The 14711-nt window shown below is 38.6% G+C and overlaps 1 pseudogene; it reads left to right on the forward strand.

Annotated features, from left to right (window-relative positions):
- Positions 1-790: 790 nt before the first annotated feature.
- On the forward strand, positions 791-1747 carry LOC124989412 (putative vomeronasal receptor-like protein 4; annotated as a pseudogene).
- Positions 1748-14711: the final 12964 nt, after the last annotated feature.

Raw genomic sequence — 14711 nt, forward strand, 5'->3', positions numbered from 1 at the left:
CTGCTGTGTCCTGTCTATATCTGATTTTCTCAGGGTAGAGACTGAATTCTGCACGCCTTTGACTGATTTGGTTTTTCCTGTTGGATTCCATCTGTAAAGGTTGAGTTCAATGTCACATTGAGGACTACAGGGACTCTCTGAGTATCCCTAAGCAGTGAAACCAGAGTCACATTGTTGTGTAGGAGAACAGAGAAGGGAAGCTCTCGTAATCAAAGATGGAAAACTCTGAACAAAAAGCAAACCTCCAGTTGTGCTGACCAAAATGAGAGAAAGGAACACTGAACAAAGCAGGAATTTGAACTATGGCTGAAATTACATTTGTTAAGACATTGAAGCAATTGGATTTTACGAATGGCTCTGCATGTGTTGTCAAGAAGAAGAGAGGCCAAGCATGATCCTGGACTTTTGTAATTCAAAAATGAGCATACATAGAATGAAATAAAAAAGATAGGGAGCAATCTGATTGGGGGAGTGCAGGCTTAATGTGTCCATGCTGAGGATTACCATGGAAGGGATATTATGGATTTGGTCAAGCAGCTTGATATTATATGCATGGAGCCTGAAAATTTCTGGGACACAAATTTAGATTTTTGAATAATAGTCCTTCAGATAGCATTGAAAGTAGATAGATTCATCCTTAAATGGCTAAAGAACATGAAATAAATATTTGAACACATTCTTTACCACTGCATATATTCTGATTATTTTGATATTCTAGAAATTTCTGTTATAAAATATTTCTTTATATAAAATATCACCATCATTCTTTCTTTCTTCTAAAAGGTGTTTGGTACAAACAAGTTTTTCTGCCTATCACTAAGAAATGGTTTTGTATCTTGTCAAGGGAATAATGTTTGTGTTTCTAACAGGACTTGGTGTCGTGGGGAACATCTTTATTCTTATGAGCTATATGTGCTTGTTTAGAAGCACCATGAAATCTGCACACCTTATTCTCATCCATTTGGCTTTTACAAATATTTTATCTCTTCTTACAGTAGGAATGTCAAGGACAATATCCAGTTTTGGGTTGAGGGGCTTCATAGATGATATAGCCTGTAAGACTGTGATTTACCTCAGTAGGGTGGCCCGGGGTCTGTCCATCTGCACCACCAGTCTCCTCACGGTGGTCCAGGCCATCACCATCAGCCCCAGAGCCTCCAGGTGGAGGAGGCTGCAGCCAAGGTCTGCATGGAGCATCCTTCCCTTGTTGCTCTTCTTCTGGATTCTCAATTCCTTGATAAGCATGAACTTACCATTTTACATCAAAAATATCAATAGCTTTAACACATCACAAATTATTAGAAATTATAACTACTGCTATTTTCAATCACAAAACTGGATTATTAGATGGCTTTTTATTGTTCTTATGGTCCTTCGAGATGCTGTGTTCCAGGGTGTCATGGGCTGGGCCAGTGGCTACATGGCGTTCCTCCTCCACAAGCACCACCAGCATGTCCTCTACCTGCAGACCTCCAAGCTCCTCTACAGAACTCCCGCTGAGGTGAAGGCTGCTCAAAGTGTTCTCCTACTGATGCTCTGTTTTCTCTTCTTCTATTGGACAGATTGTTTTATGACTCTATATGTAACTTTCTCCTTAGAGAAGCATTTCATAGAAGTAAGTGCTTTAGAGTTTGTGGACCTTGGCTATGCAATCCTGAGTCCATTTGTGCTGATTCACAGGGATGGACACCTGACTAAACGTTGGCCTGCTCATTGAGAGAAAGACATTGATTTAGAAAAGTCCTAGTTCATTGATCTTTTCAGTGAGTAAGTTTAAAGCCATTCTTAGTTTTTTTTTTTTTTTTTTTTTTTTTTTTTTTGCTGTATGTGATGGAAAAATGAAGTAAGGGTAGTTGAGTCTCCTAGAGGCATATTTCCATACCACAAGCTTATGAGAGTGTGATGACAGATGTCATAGGAAGCTGGTTATGTGTGCTTCCTCTATCTCTCTCATGTCCATGTTTGTATTTGCACTTTTTTGTCTCATAAACCTCAACATCTGTTGATATGTATTGATTTGTAAAGTGTGTTTATTCATGATTAATAGAAAATATACTTAAAAATAGAATGAAATACTATACAAATTGCATGTCATCTACATTATAAAATCTACAAGAATAAAGAGACTTAAGATGAAGTTGTCTTATTTGATGGAAATATGGAGATATGATAAAATAATTTAGTTTTATTTCTGTATTTTCTGATTTCTAACTCACATTTTGAAAGAATTTTTCTCCAATAACTGAGAAACTGGTTTTGATTACATTTTGAGACTTGTTTCAAGCGTACACTGGTTAGAGTCTATACGCTGCTTGGCATTGTTCACCTTCTTTACATCATACTATGATTTGTAATTAAATGAGCTTTATTTTCATTTTTCGTAAATAGAACCAAAACCTATGTTCACATAGAATACACCGATATGGCAAAAATGTAATTGATTAAGTTATTTAAAATACTATTGATGGTGTTGATGCATTGATAATATTTCCTCCAATACGTCAGAGTGGAGGCCGAGGCCCCTCCCTCCATAGCCACATTGTCCTCTGTATCTTTCCCATGACTCTGTTTAAGTTTGATAATTTGAAATCTCTAGTAAGAAATGGTGAAGACCTTTCCTTTGTGGTTTCCTTTTTAGTATATTAACATGGGTTTAAAGTACCATATCAATGTTATTATGTCATACTCCAAAATTAGGTTTTTCCACTTGATATAATAGTGGTGTCCTTGAAGATAAAGTGTGTACTATTTTCTTCCTTCCACATTTTTCTGTGGAGCTGTTTCCTAAAATGTAGCATAGAGAACAAGAGAAAGAGAGCCATCCCCCAACAGGTGATCACAATTGGACTCGAGGGCAAGGAGTGCAAATCCCACAGTGCCAGTAGGAATGAATGACATGTAAAGGAGGAATCGTGAGGATTATGTGACTGAGCATTAACAACACACAAGTGTCCAGATGAGTGAGAAGATGGCTCATGACTGTTGGAAATGATTTTTCACATTTGGATTTTATTTTCCCTACATAAATATAACTCTTCTTCACTCTAAAATGTGGGAATTGAGAAAATAAAAGTGCATCTGAAATCATGATTAGAAAATAATTGAAAAGCATTATGCACAAGATAAATATTGTTGCACACATGTGGAGTGGGAGAGAGGAGAGGAATGGGAAACACCGGCAATTGAAACACATTACCGTGACTGTAGCACACAGGTTTCTTTGATTTCTCAAAGATATATAGGTTACTTTTAAAAGCAGTAAAATGTAAACAGTGAGATAAATCTGCAGCAGTTTTGCCTTAGAAATATTACACAATATTCATAGTAGAGATGGCTAAATATTCTACTAATTTTTGTGAGATAAAGCTCTACATAAAGAAACCCAAAAACCTTATTGTATGAAATTGACACAGCAGCATTTACACACAGACCTGTAGTTGCTAAAAATTAAAACAAAATATATTTTGAAAGCAACAAGAAGAATACATCAAGTAAAAGTCATCGAAATTTCTAATAGATAGTGGATTTTGGGCAAGAAATTTTGAGACTAGACAGAGTCACTGATCTTTAACCTAGTGAATCACTCCACTTATTGGTGGATGCAGAAACATTTTGGGTCTCCAACAAATATTGTCAGTTCATGACCAGTGACAGTGAATGACTGAAATGTCTGGTGGTTCCCTCGTTCCCATGACCAGTCTTTCTGCTAAGTGCATGTAGGTCTGTCTGGGGAAGAGCAGGAGGAAGAGGTCAGTGTGCTCTGGCAGGAGAGCAGGGTCCTCATGAGGGGCTGCATTTCCACCACACAGGGAGCTCTGCGTATGCATCCTGGCTCCAGAAAGGGATTAAAGGATGGGAACTTGGAACCTCTTCTGGAGATTCAAGTCAAATTGCCACTCACAATACTTGGTGTTTCAGTACTTCTACAGATACAGAAAGAACTGTACACAACTCCCATATAATTCATTTCTAAAGACACGATAATCAATTGATCAATGCCAATGATCTCTCTGGATCTCACAGTTCTGATTATTTTCCATTAGGGTAAATATAACCACTGTCCCTTAGTGAATCAGTGCCACCATATGGCACATGTGACTTTTAGATCTGATGGTCCTCTTTGTGTTTAAAGATTCTAGTTCATTGCTGGCATTTCCCAATTTGATGTTGAATTCATGGCAAGACAAAACAGAGTTTATCTAGAATGCTGAGGTATCCTCTGAATTTGTTCAGTTAATGATATTGGTAACACTAGATTCCCACAGGCAGAGTATGATATTGGGCCCTAATTTAAAACTGTACAGGAAACTGTATTCAAAGTTGAGCAGAGATTTAGATATATAACTGAAATTTTAGAATGCAATACAGGGGAAAACTCCTTGACTTTGTTCAGTGAGTTTTTGAATATGACTTCCAATCAGAAAAAATATAAAAGAAACTATGCAGTGGCACTAGGTCAAACTAAATCCATTCTGCACACAAAGCAGACACTCAACACATTGGAAAACAGGAATGGGAAGAGAACAACATTTGAAAGCCCTATGACTAGTATAGTTTTACTGTCCAAATTATTTAAGACACTCACATAGGAAGATAGGCAAAAACCAAAAACTAAGCAATTTATAAAAGGGCAAGGAACTTGAAAAATATTTTCCAAAGAAGACATGTAAATGTTCAAAAAGTATGTGAACAGGTGCTCACCATCCCTAACCATCAGGAAACTGCAGATCAAATGCAGAAGACACAACTCACACCTGATAGATTGGTTCTTAGCCAGGAGAGAAGAAATAATAAGTGTTAGGAAGGATGAGAAGAAAAAGCAGTTTTGGATATGGAATTGTCACTTTAGATATATATTTGCCCTGTTACTGTGATCAAGGTTCTTTTTCCACTATGAGAAGTATATGGATATTCCTCACACAATTAAATGCATAGTGCAATCTATCTTAAGCGAAAGAATGAAGTAGGAGGCATTACACTACGCCAGAACTCAAAATATACTACAGAGCTGTAGGAATTTATTCTGCATGCTATTGGCATAAAACAGACACAAAAACGTGTAGTATTTGAGAAGAATCAGGAGCCTAGAAATAGCTCATGCAACTACGGTGATCTAATAAATGTACTCTGAAAGTTCATTAGAGAAGGGAGGGTGTTCTCAATGAAGTGGTCCCAGGAAAACTGCACATCCATTGCAGAAGAATGTCTGTAGATTCTTGTCTCTTATAAACTACAAAGCATATTACAATGGATTAAACTCTTAAATGCAAGACCTGAATCAACCAAAGTAGTAGAGGGAAACAAGGGGAAAGACTTAGGAGACTGTAAAATTCAAGGATTTTGGACAAGTCATTAAAATGACATGAAACACAAAAAAGTACAAAGAGGATTATATTGAACTAAAAATACTCTCATCAGGAAAAGTAAAGAATAAACCAGAGTGTGAGACTAACTACCTAGTTGTTGAAAGTATTTGGGATTTTTTTTCATCACATAGAGTGTTTATTTTCCTTACATACAAAAGAAACTAAAACACTCAATAGCAGGAGCTGTTGGTAGGAGACTGTTTGTCAGTACAGACAATATCTTGTATTGGATTCCAAGAAATGTAAAGAAACATGCAAAACAAAATCCAATAACAAAACACACAAATTCCAGAACAAGAACAAAGACCCTTATTTAATAAGATGAATAAGGCTAGGGATACATTTCTCAGAAGACAACATAAAATAGTCAAACACAGTAATTACCAGTGTATTGCAAAACAAGCCTCAATGCCACTGGAAAGGCCACTGTTAAAAAGAAAAAGGAAGTTCTGGAGGGGATGTGGCAGAAAGAACTTTCACACACTGTATTTGGGAAGACAAATAAGTACCGACATTATAAAATCTGTGGGAGAATCTAAAATACATTAACAATACGGCTAACATATGATCCAGTCATCCCACCTTCAGTTTAAATCTGAAGGGCATGGAGTCAGCATGTCCAGGAGACACCTGCAATCCTATGTTCACTGCAGTTAAAACAGCACAGAGAGGCAAGCACACAAGTTCTTCCTCACAGGTGGAATAAGAAACTCTGATCTTACAGAGGTGGAGAGCAGGTGGTGAGCACCAGAAGACTGGGTAGGGAGGTCCAGGAAAAGTGGATAAATAGTGCAGTCACAGTGTATAGGAGCAAGGAGTTCTGGTGCACTGAGATTCAGCAGCATCAACTGATAATGGAAACAGTGTATATTTCAGAGAGCTAGAGGAGGAGAGTTTCTGAGTTTTAGGAGAAAAAACATATTCATCAGACAAAACATTTGACTTTTGGGTTTTGGTATTGATTTATCTCAGCATGATTATCTCAATAACTAAATAGAACAAACCACAAAAAAAGTTAAGAAAAGATATACTTGAGTTTGTGTGTGTGTGTGTGTGTCCCTTCCTTTGAATATTATTAAATACATATGTTCACAGAAACAGCTCATAGCAACCCATAAATATGTGCAAATTAGTGTCAATTAAATAAACACCACTGAAAAGAAAGCTGTCATATAACTAATTAGAAAAAGAAAGTAATCACTGAAACACTATCACTCATTATACAGCCCATTATGAGAAGTTGAAATGTAATTATTTGAAATGGACTGAAAAATTCATCATGGAAAGACCACTGTGAACATGCCCAATCTCTTCTGAAATGGATTAAAGTTGAAGGTGACCAAGGTCCCTTTTATCTTGTCCACTGGGTCACATGTGGTTCCAGAGATAGAACTCACTAGCAGTGGTCACATAACTAACTGACAGGAAGAAGGACAGAAAATCAGCAAATTAATGTGAGAAATGTTGTGAGATCTCAACGTATGTAATAGCCACCATGCAAATACATTCAATGTGATGACTCTCCAGAACATTCTGTCCTGCTTGTTCAGCATCTGAAACTGTGAATGGAAAAGTTTCCTTCCAATCCACAATTCCTTTGTGCCTCTTGTGCTTGTTAGACGTTGTAAATATTCTCACCCCAGGTGATCTGGATGTCTGACATGGGGCAAAAGGACTTGATGTTTGTCCTTAAAGTTTTGATCTTGTCTTGGGATTGACCCTTCTTTCTATGTCCCTTTTTTTTCCTTTTGGAATTGGAAAGTTCACTTAGTGCCATTGTGTATAGGAGGCACGTAGCTTGTTTTGATTTTTACATGGGCTCACAAGCTGGAGTTTGCCTTCACTGCCACAGATGTTGGATTTTGAGCAATGATGTCATGGTTAAGACATGGGGACCTTGGAGATGAACTGAGTGTTGCATTGAGAGATAGGCATGAGGTTCAGGGCCAGAGTTGGAAAGCTCTGGTGTGTAATCCGAGCTCATGTCGGGCACCGCAGGAGTGTTCAGAGCTGTGACTGTGAAGACATGATTGGATCGGGATTGGACCATGAGCTCTGATCCCCTCAGTGCATTAGTCCACTTGATAGATGACAAGGTCCTACTGCTGGTAACCACAGGCAGGTGGTGTGGGGCACCTAGAAGTAGGGCCCGGGGGAGCAACTGTGGGACTGTATCTGACCGTGGTTCCTTCTGGTCTTCTGTGTCTCCTTCCCTGCTGTTCGTCTCTGCCTCCCTGGCACTTCTGCCTAGGAATCAGCAGACCATGGGTACAACTCTGAAGCCATGGGTCAAAATGACCCATGGGTCATTTTGGGACTGTAGAGAAAAATGGAGTCTTGTTTAAGAGTGCTTTCAAAAACTGAAATCACGGCAAGGAGTAAACAACTTGCAGGAGAAACTCAGTGGTCTGGCAGTGCTCCTGTTCAAGGACAAAGAAGCTCTCTGTTCTGAGAACATTAAAAAAAAAAAAAAAAAAACAAAACTTAAAGACATTTGGTTTCTGCTCTCAAGGCCTGGTTCCTGGCCAGATCCAGATCTGGAGACCAAATGTACCGATGGCACTGAGCCCAGTGGCTCCAGACAATAACTTTATATGTTTACTCTGGTGTGTTTAAAAGATGAGAAGAACTCAAAGGTGACAAGACTGCTTTCTTTGGTTATGTATGCTGCAAAATGCCCGTGATGTCTCTCCGGTGCTGAGTTGGTATGCTACCCGGGATGGTTTTTCTTTAGTATATTCTTTATATGTCTTAATAAATACTATCTTTTCCTATATGGCTTGTGATGGTACATTCAGTGGATTGACCCATATAAATTATAAGTCTGTGCACAGTTGTTGTGCCCAAAGGCTTGAGACCCCACAAGGACCACCAGAGACCACGATCAATGCAAGCAGCAAAGAGTCATTTATTAGCGAGTTCGAACTCGGTCCTCTGCGTCCTTAATCAACGACGCTAGGAGAGAGGCCCCGAGCCCTCGTCAGCAGGGTTTTTATAAGGAAAAGCAAGCAGTTTTACAGTGTTCTTCTAATTGGCTAACATTCGAACAGCTAAACCTCCCCTGGTTGGGTCCGGTCAATCTATTTGATTTTCATTGGGTCCGGCCAGAACTGGACGGTCCTAGAGGAAGAAGGGGGGAGGGAACAGGTGAACTATTCAGGAGCTGAGTCGGGGCTAGGCCCTGCTCTCGTCCTTGACGGATAAGGTCTCCAGGCAACTGCACATTCCTCGGACAAATATCTCTTAACAACCTTGGTAAGCACAGGGGCCCAGCAGTCCTGTTTGTCCTTGAGACAGTTAGCAGCACAGATACCACCCTGCTCTCAACATGCGGATTGACCCATATAAATTATAAGTCTGTGCACAGTCATGGGAAATACATTCCCAGACAGGTGCACATGCAATGCAGCATCTCGGGAGCCTGAAGCAGGAGGACTAACAGCTCACGGAATCCTAGCAACTCAGTGGAAGCCAACACAAGGAAAGGAAGAACAGGACTGGTGAGCCGACTCAGTGAAGGAATCACTCTGGATTCAATTCTCAGTGACACAAAAATAAGGAAATATGTAGAAATTTAAAAACATGAATTAAGACACAACACTTTCTGACTCTAACCTGCTCTTGTCATTTAAATTGGTCACAGTGATAAAAGGTTCCTAAATCCGGGTTCTGTCTTTACAAAGTTAATGGTAGTAAGTTTTTGTGGTTCGTTTTCACCACAGCTAATTGGAAAGAATCTGTGAGCCCTCCTTGTGAGAGGCAAAGAGTGTAGAAAAGACACACAATTATTCTGTATGTACAACTGACCATGTGTGTACAATTTGATTACACGCAGTGGACAGGTGTCATCCTTATCTCTGCCCACATGAAAAAAGCAAGTTAGTGCCCAAGACAAGCAGCACAGTCACAGGGAGAGGTTGAAGCGCCCACAAGATGATGCAGACCTGCCCACATCCAGGACCCCAGCTGAGCTGCCCTGGTCAGTGTGCCCAGTTCTGGTGACTTGGGTTCTCAAGTCTCAAAGGAGCTGTGAGAGCCCCTGGCACACAGCATGATTTAGAGAATGTCACAAGGGCTTCTTTCACCAACCTGGGATGTCAGGAGAGCTGTCAGACCAAGTCCCAGACAGGGCTCTTCCCTGACTCTTCCTCCTATTCTCTTCCCTGGCCTGGTTTCTCTCTCATTAGATCCAGGCAGCATAATATCATGTACAGAAAAGAGCAGTGAAGGAAGTTGTGGAAGAAAACAGCACTTGGATCCCTGCAAATGAAACGACCTTGACTTCTAGAGGAATGTACCTCCAGGACTGTGCAGTCAGTGAAGTTGCTGTGTTTTCCAGTTATAAGCTAACTGCCTTCACTCTGTCTTATGCACAAGGATGGAGAAAAACTCATTTACAGTTAACAGGGGATTTTGTTGTGAAAAAAAATTAATTTAATCTCTGGCACAATGCACTCAATTGCTGTCCCCACCTGGAAAATCATGTGATCTCCACTGTCATTCTCCAAGTTAAATCTGTCCTTCATACAGGACAGACAGGAGAGCCAAATGGAGGCAGTGTGAATATCCATGCTCACATTTTCCAAGACCTGGATGGTGCCACTAGTGTCTGCATCCTCTAGGGGTGGGTAAATTTCTTCTTCATAATTTTCCTAGGTAGAAGCAGTTGTTTTCAAAGATCTCTGCCTTGATAAGTATCGTAGAAAAGTTAAAGAGGCACAACTATGGAAACACATGTAGAGGTTTGTTTTTATAACATAACCTAATTATTTTACCTGTTACTATTCTGTTTTTTAGTGACTTTAGGACTGTAGTTCTACTGGCTGTTTTTGGATATATATGACAATAGGATTCATTGAGACATAATCATAACAGCATGGACCGTAATATGTTGTAATTGAGTCCCCAGGACCTCCCTTTCACCTTCTCCTCTTCTGAACGTTCTGCTATTTACTTAGAGTGTTTTTAAAATTAGCATGTTGTGTAAGATAATCCACAATCAGGTGAAGGGATAAAAAATGAGTAGAAAAATGATCCATGGAGGAGACAAATGGGAAGAAGGGAAGGGAAAAGGGATGGGATAGCAAAAGACAGGGGAATGAACTGGACCTAAGTGTCCCATGGATGTGTATGATTATACCACAGTGAATCATGTAGATTTTTCATCCCATAGCTGAAAACATTCTTATGTGAATATTTAGGTGGAGTTCTCTCATGGGCTTAATGGTGAATCTTTTTTCCAAAAAGATAGGAGAGAAACACATATAGGGATAAGTACAGGGTCAACCAATGTTCATGGAAGGGTAAATTTGACAATGCTCCTGAACACCTATAATGAAGGTACTTTGGCCAATAAGACAAAAAGTGACTTGCCGGTTTAATGCCATGACTATAAAAGAGCAAAGGCATTTTTCACAGTACTAGGGAACATAGTCCAAAGATGCACATGGAAGAGGAAAAGGCCCAGAATAGCCAGACGATCCTGAACTCAACTTATCCTACACAGCAATAGTAACAAAACAGCATGGTATTGACGTACAAAATGAACAAAGATCAAAAGAATTGAATAGAAGAAAATGAGACAAGTTCACACAGGTACAGTCATCTGAGCTCTGACAAAGGTGCCAAAATTGTATGTTGGAGGAAAGGCAGTGTTTTAACTAGAGGGTGCTGGGCACACTGAATACCCATATGTAGAAGGCAGAAGCTGGATACCTGTTCCTCACCATGAGAAAATGTCAACTTGAAAGTTACCAGAAACCTAAAAATGACAGCTAAGTACTGCAACTCTATCAGAGACACAGCAGAACATTCAAAATACTGACCCAGGCACCAACCTCCTTAATAAGTCTCCTAAAGCTCAGGAAAATACCAAGTCAGGCATGTGTGCAACCTGCTAAGTCCAGTGAATGCAGAGGCTAAGGCAGAAGGAGCCCATATTCAAAGCCAGCACCAGCCATTCTGTGAGACTCTAAGCAACTTAGACCCTGACACAAAATATAAAGTAAAAAGCTCTGTGGTGAGACTCAGTGGTTGAGCACTCTGGGGTAGAATCCCTGGTACAAAAAAGAAAAAAAAATACAAAGAAGCAAAGAAAACCAAGAATCTGTAATTGGTGTGGCATCAAATGAGAAATTTTGCACAGCAAACTAAAAGGTAAAAGTGTGGAAAGGCAGGCTATGATATGGGAGAAAATGTTTGCTACACACACTTGTAGCACAATATTAATATCAATAATGTGTACAACAGGATGCACAGAAAAAAGTCAACTCCACCTTCAATAAAACTACCACCAAATAAATGAAAGACTTAACAATCCCAAAATAAAATATTTTAATCCAGTCAGCAAATGGATAAGAGATCTGAACAAACATTTTTCAAAGAAGAAATAAAAATGGTAAGAAATTTATGTGAAAATGGTCAACATCCTTCACATTTAGGGAAATAATCACACTACACTATAATTTTATCTCTCTTAAGAGCACACAACATCAGGAATACAAAGCATAATAATTGCTGGTGAGGATGTGGGGAAGTGCACTTATACATTGTTGGTGGGACTGCAAATTAGTACAACCACTCTGGAAAGCAGTGTGGAGATTCCTTGAAAGACGAAGAATGGAACAAACATGACCCAGCTACCCCAATCCTGGGTATTGTTCAAAACAATTAAAATCACCTTAATATAGAGATACATGCAAATCAGTGTTTTTAGAGGTGCTAATTCACAATAGTCAAATGATGGAACCAGCATAAGTGTCCAAGAACACATGAAAGTATCAAGAAAATGTGAAATACATGCCCAAGTGAGCATTGCTCTGCCATAAAAAATAAAACTTTGTCATTTCCTGGTGCATGGATGGAGCTGAAAGCATCAAGCCTGGGGATATAAGCCAGACTCAGAAACTGAAGGTCAAACATTTTCTATCATAGGGAAAAGAGAGAGAGAGGAAGAGAGGGAGGGGGAGAGAGAGAAAGAGAGAGAGAGAGAGAGAGAGAGAGAGAGAGAGAGAGACAGAGACAGAGAGAGAGAGAGAGAGAGACAGAGAGAGAGAGAGAGAGGGAGAGAGAGAGGAGAGAGGAAGGGGGGAGAGATAAGGAGGAAAAATAGAAAATGGATCTTATGGAAAGAGTAGGGTAACCAAGAGAATAGAGGAATGAGAGAGAGGGAGGGAGAAAATCAACCACATCTTGCTATGCCCATTATGAAAATTCCATAATGAATCATATATATATATATATATATATATATATATATATATATATTTATATTTGTGACTTTGAAATAATAAGAGAAAGCAGAACAAAAGGTTAGAGTCAGCAGATCAGGAGGAAAACAAAGAAAAGAAATGGGAAAGCACAGGGGAACAAAATTTATGGAATTCTGTTATGTGCAGTATGAACATTGCACCATTTATACCTCCAGTATGTTATCACCCTACAATAAAAAATGAAAAACAATAGAAATGATAATTATTCTATGTAGCACTCAATTAAAAAGAACAAGCATTCCCACAGTGAGTGTCTTCTGGATACACATGATGGTGAGATTCACTATGAGGTCTTTTCATAGCACATAAGACAAATCTATTCTTCACTTCTGCCCTGATCCATTTCATCCTCCTTCACCCTCAGTCCCCTTCATCCAGTCCACAATTCTTTCTTCTATTGTCATGGAAGACCTCCTCTCTCTCTCTGTCTCTCTCTCACCCTCTCTCTTTTCTTTCTCATTTTGGACAGACGTCCATATATCAGAGAAAATATGTAACCTTTGACATTTTGGATCTGACTTTATTTCATTTAGCCAGATAGTCTCCAGACCTATCCATTTCAAAACTGATACTCAATACCATTCTTCGTTATGGCTCAGTAATATTCTATTGTGTATATACAGCACATTTTCTTTATCCATTTATAGGTTGAAGGGCACCCAGTTTGGTTCCATTGTTTAACTGGTGAATTGAGCTTCCTTAAACGTTGATATGGACATGTCACTACATTATGCTGATTTTAAGTCCTTTGGGTGTAAACTGAGGAGTGGATAGTTGGGTCAAATGATAGTTCTATTCCAAGTTTTCTGAGAAATCTCCACACTGCTTTCCATAGTGGTTGCATCAATTTGCAGTCCCACCAACAATGTATGAGTATACATTTTTCCCAACATTCATGCCCACACTTATTATTGTTTGTATTTATAATTGTAATTCACAGTGGAATGAAATAAAATCTTAGAGTGGTTTTTGTTTGCATTCCCCAAATTGCTAAAGACGTTGAACATTTTTTTATATATTTGTTGGTCAATTGTATTTCAACTTCTGTGAAGTGTCTGTTCAGTTCCTTAGCCCATGTATTGATTGGGTTATTTGGTTTTTTGGTGTTAAGCTTTTTGAGTTATTTATATATCCTAGAGATTAATGCTTTATGTGAGAAGCATGTGGTAAAGATTTTCTCCCACTCTTTACACTCCCTCTTCATATTATTGATTATTTCTTTTGCTGAAAAGACACTTTTGAGTTTGAGTCCATTGCATTTATTGATTCTTGATTTAACTTCTTTTACTTTAAGGGTCTTGTTAAGGAAGTCAGATTCTAGGTCAACGTGGTGTAGATTTGTATTGAATATGATCCATGCAATGAATTTTCCTCTTAGTACTGCTTTCATAGTGTCACAGAGATTTTGATATGTTGGATCTTTGTTCTCATTGACCTCTAAGAATTTGTTTATTTCCCCCCTGATGTCTTTTGTTATTTATGCATCATTTAACAGTGTATTATTTAATCTCCAGGTGTTGGAGTACTTTTTCTTTTTTTTTCTCATTGATTTTTAATTTCATTCCATTATGATCTGATAGAATACAAGGTATTATCTCTATCTTTTTGTATTTGCTAAGATTAACTTTGTGGCATAACATATGGTCTATTTTAGAGAAGAATTCTTGTGCTGCTGAGAAGAAAGTGCATTTGCTCATATATGGGTGGAATATTATATATATATATATATGTCTGTTAAGTCTAAATCATCAATTCTGTTATTGACACCTATGGTTTCTTTGTTCAATTTTTGTTTGGAAGATCTGTCCAATGGTGAGAGAGGTGTGTTAAAGTCATCTAATATTATTGTGTTGTGGTCTATTTGTTTCCTGGTATAGAGAAGGATTTGTTTGCCATACATGGATGAGCCACTGTTTGGGACATAGATATTTATGATTGTTATGTCTTGCTTATTTATGCTTCCCATAAGCAGTATGAAATATCCTTCTTTATTCCTTCTGAGTAACTTTGGCTTGAAGTTTGCTTTATCTGATATGAGGATGGATACTCCAACTATTATGCTGTTTCCATATTC

Source organism: Sciurus carolinensis, chromosome 7, assembly GCF_902686445.1.
Source record: "Sciurus carolinensis chromosome 7, mSciCar1.2, whole genome shotgun sequence".
Lineage (NCBI taxonomy): Eukaryota > Metazoa > Chordata > Mammalia > Rodentia > Sciuridae > Sciurus > Sciurus carolinensis.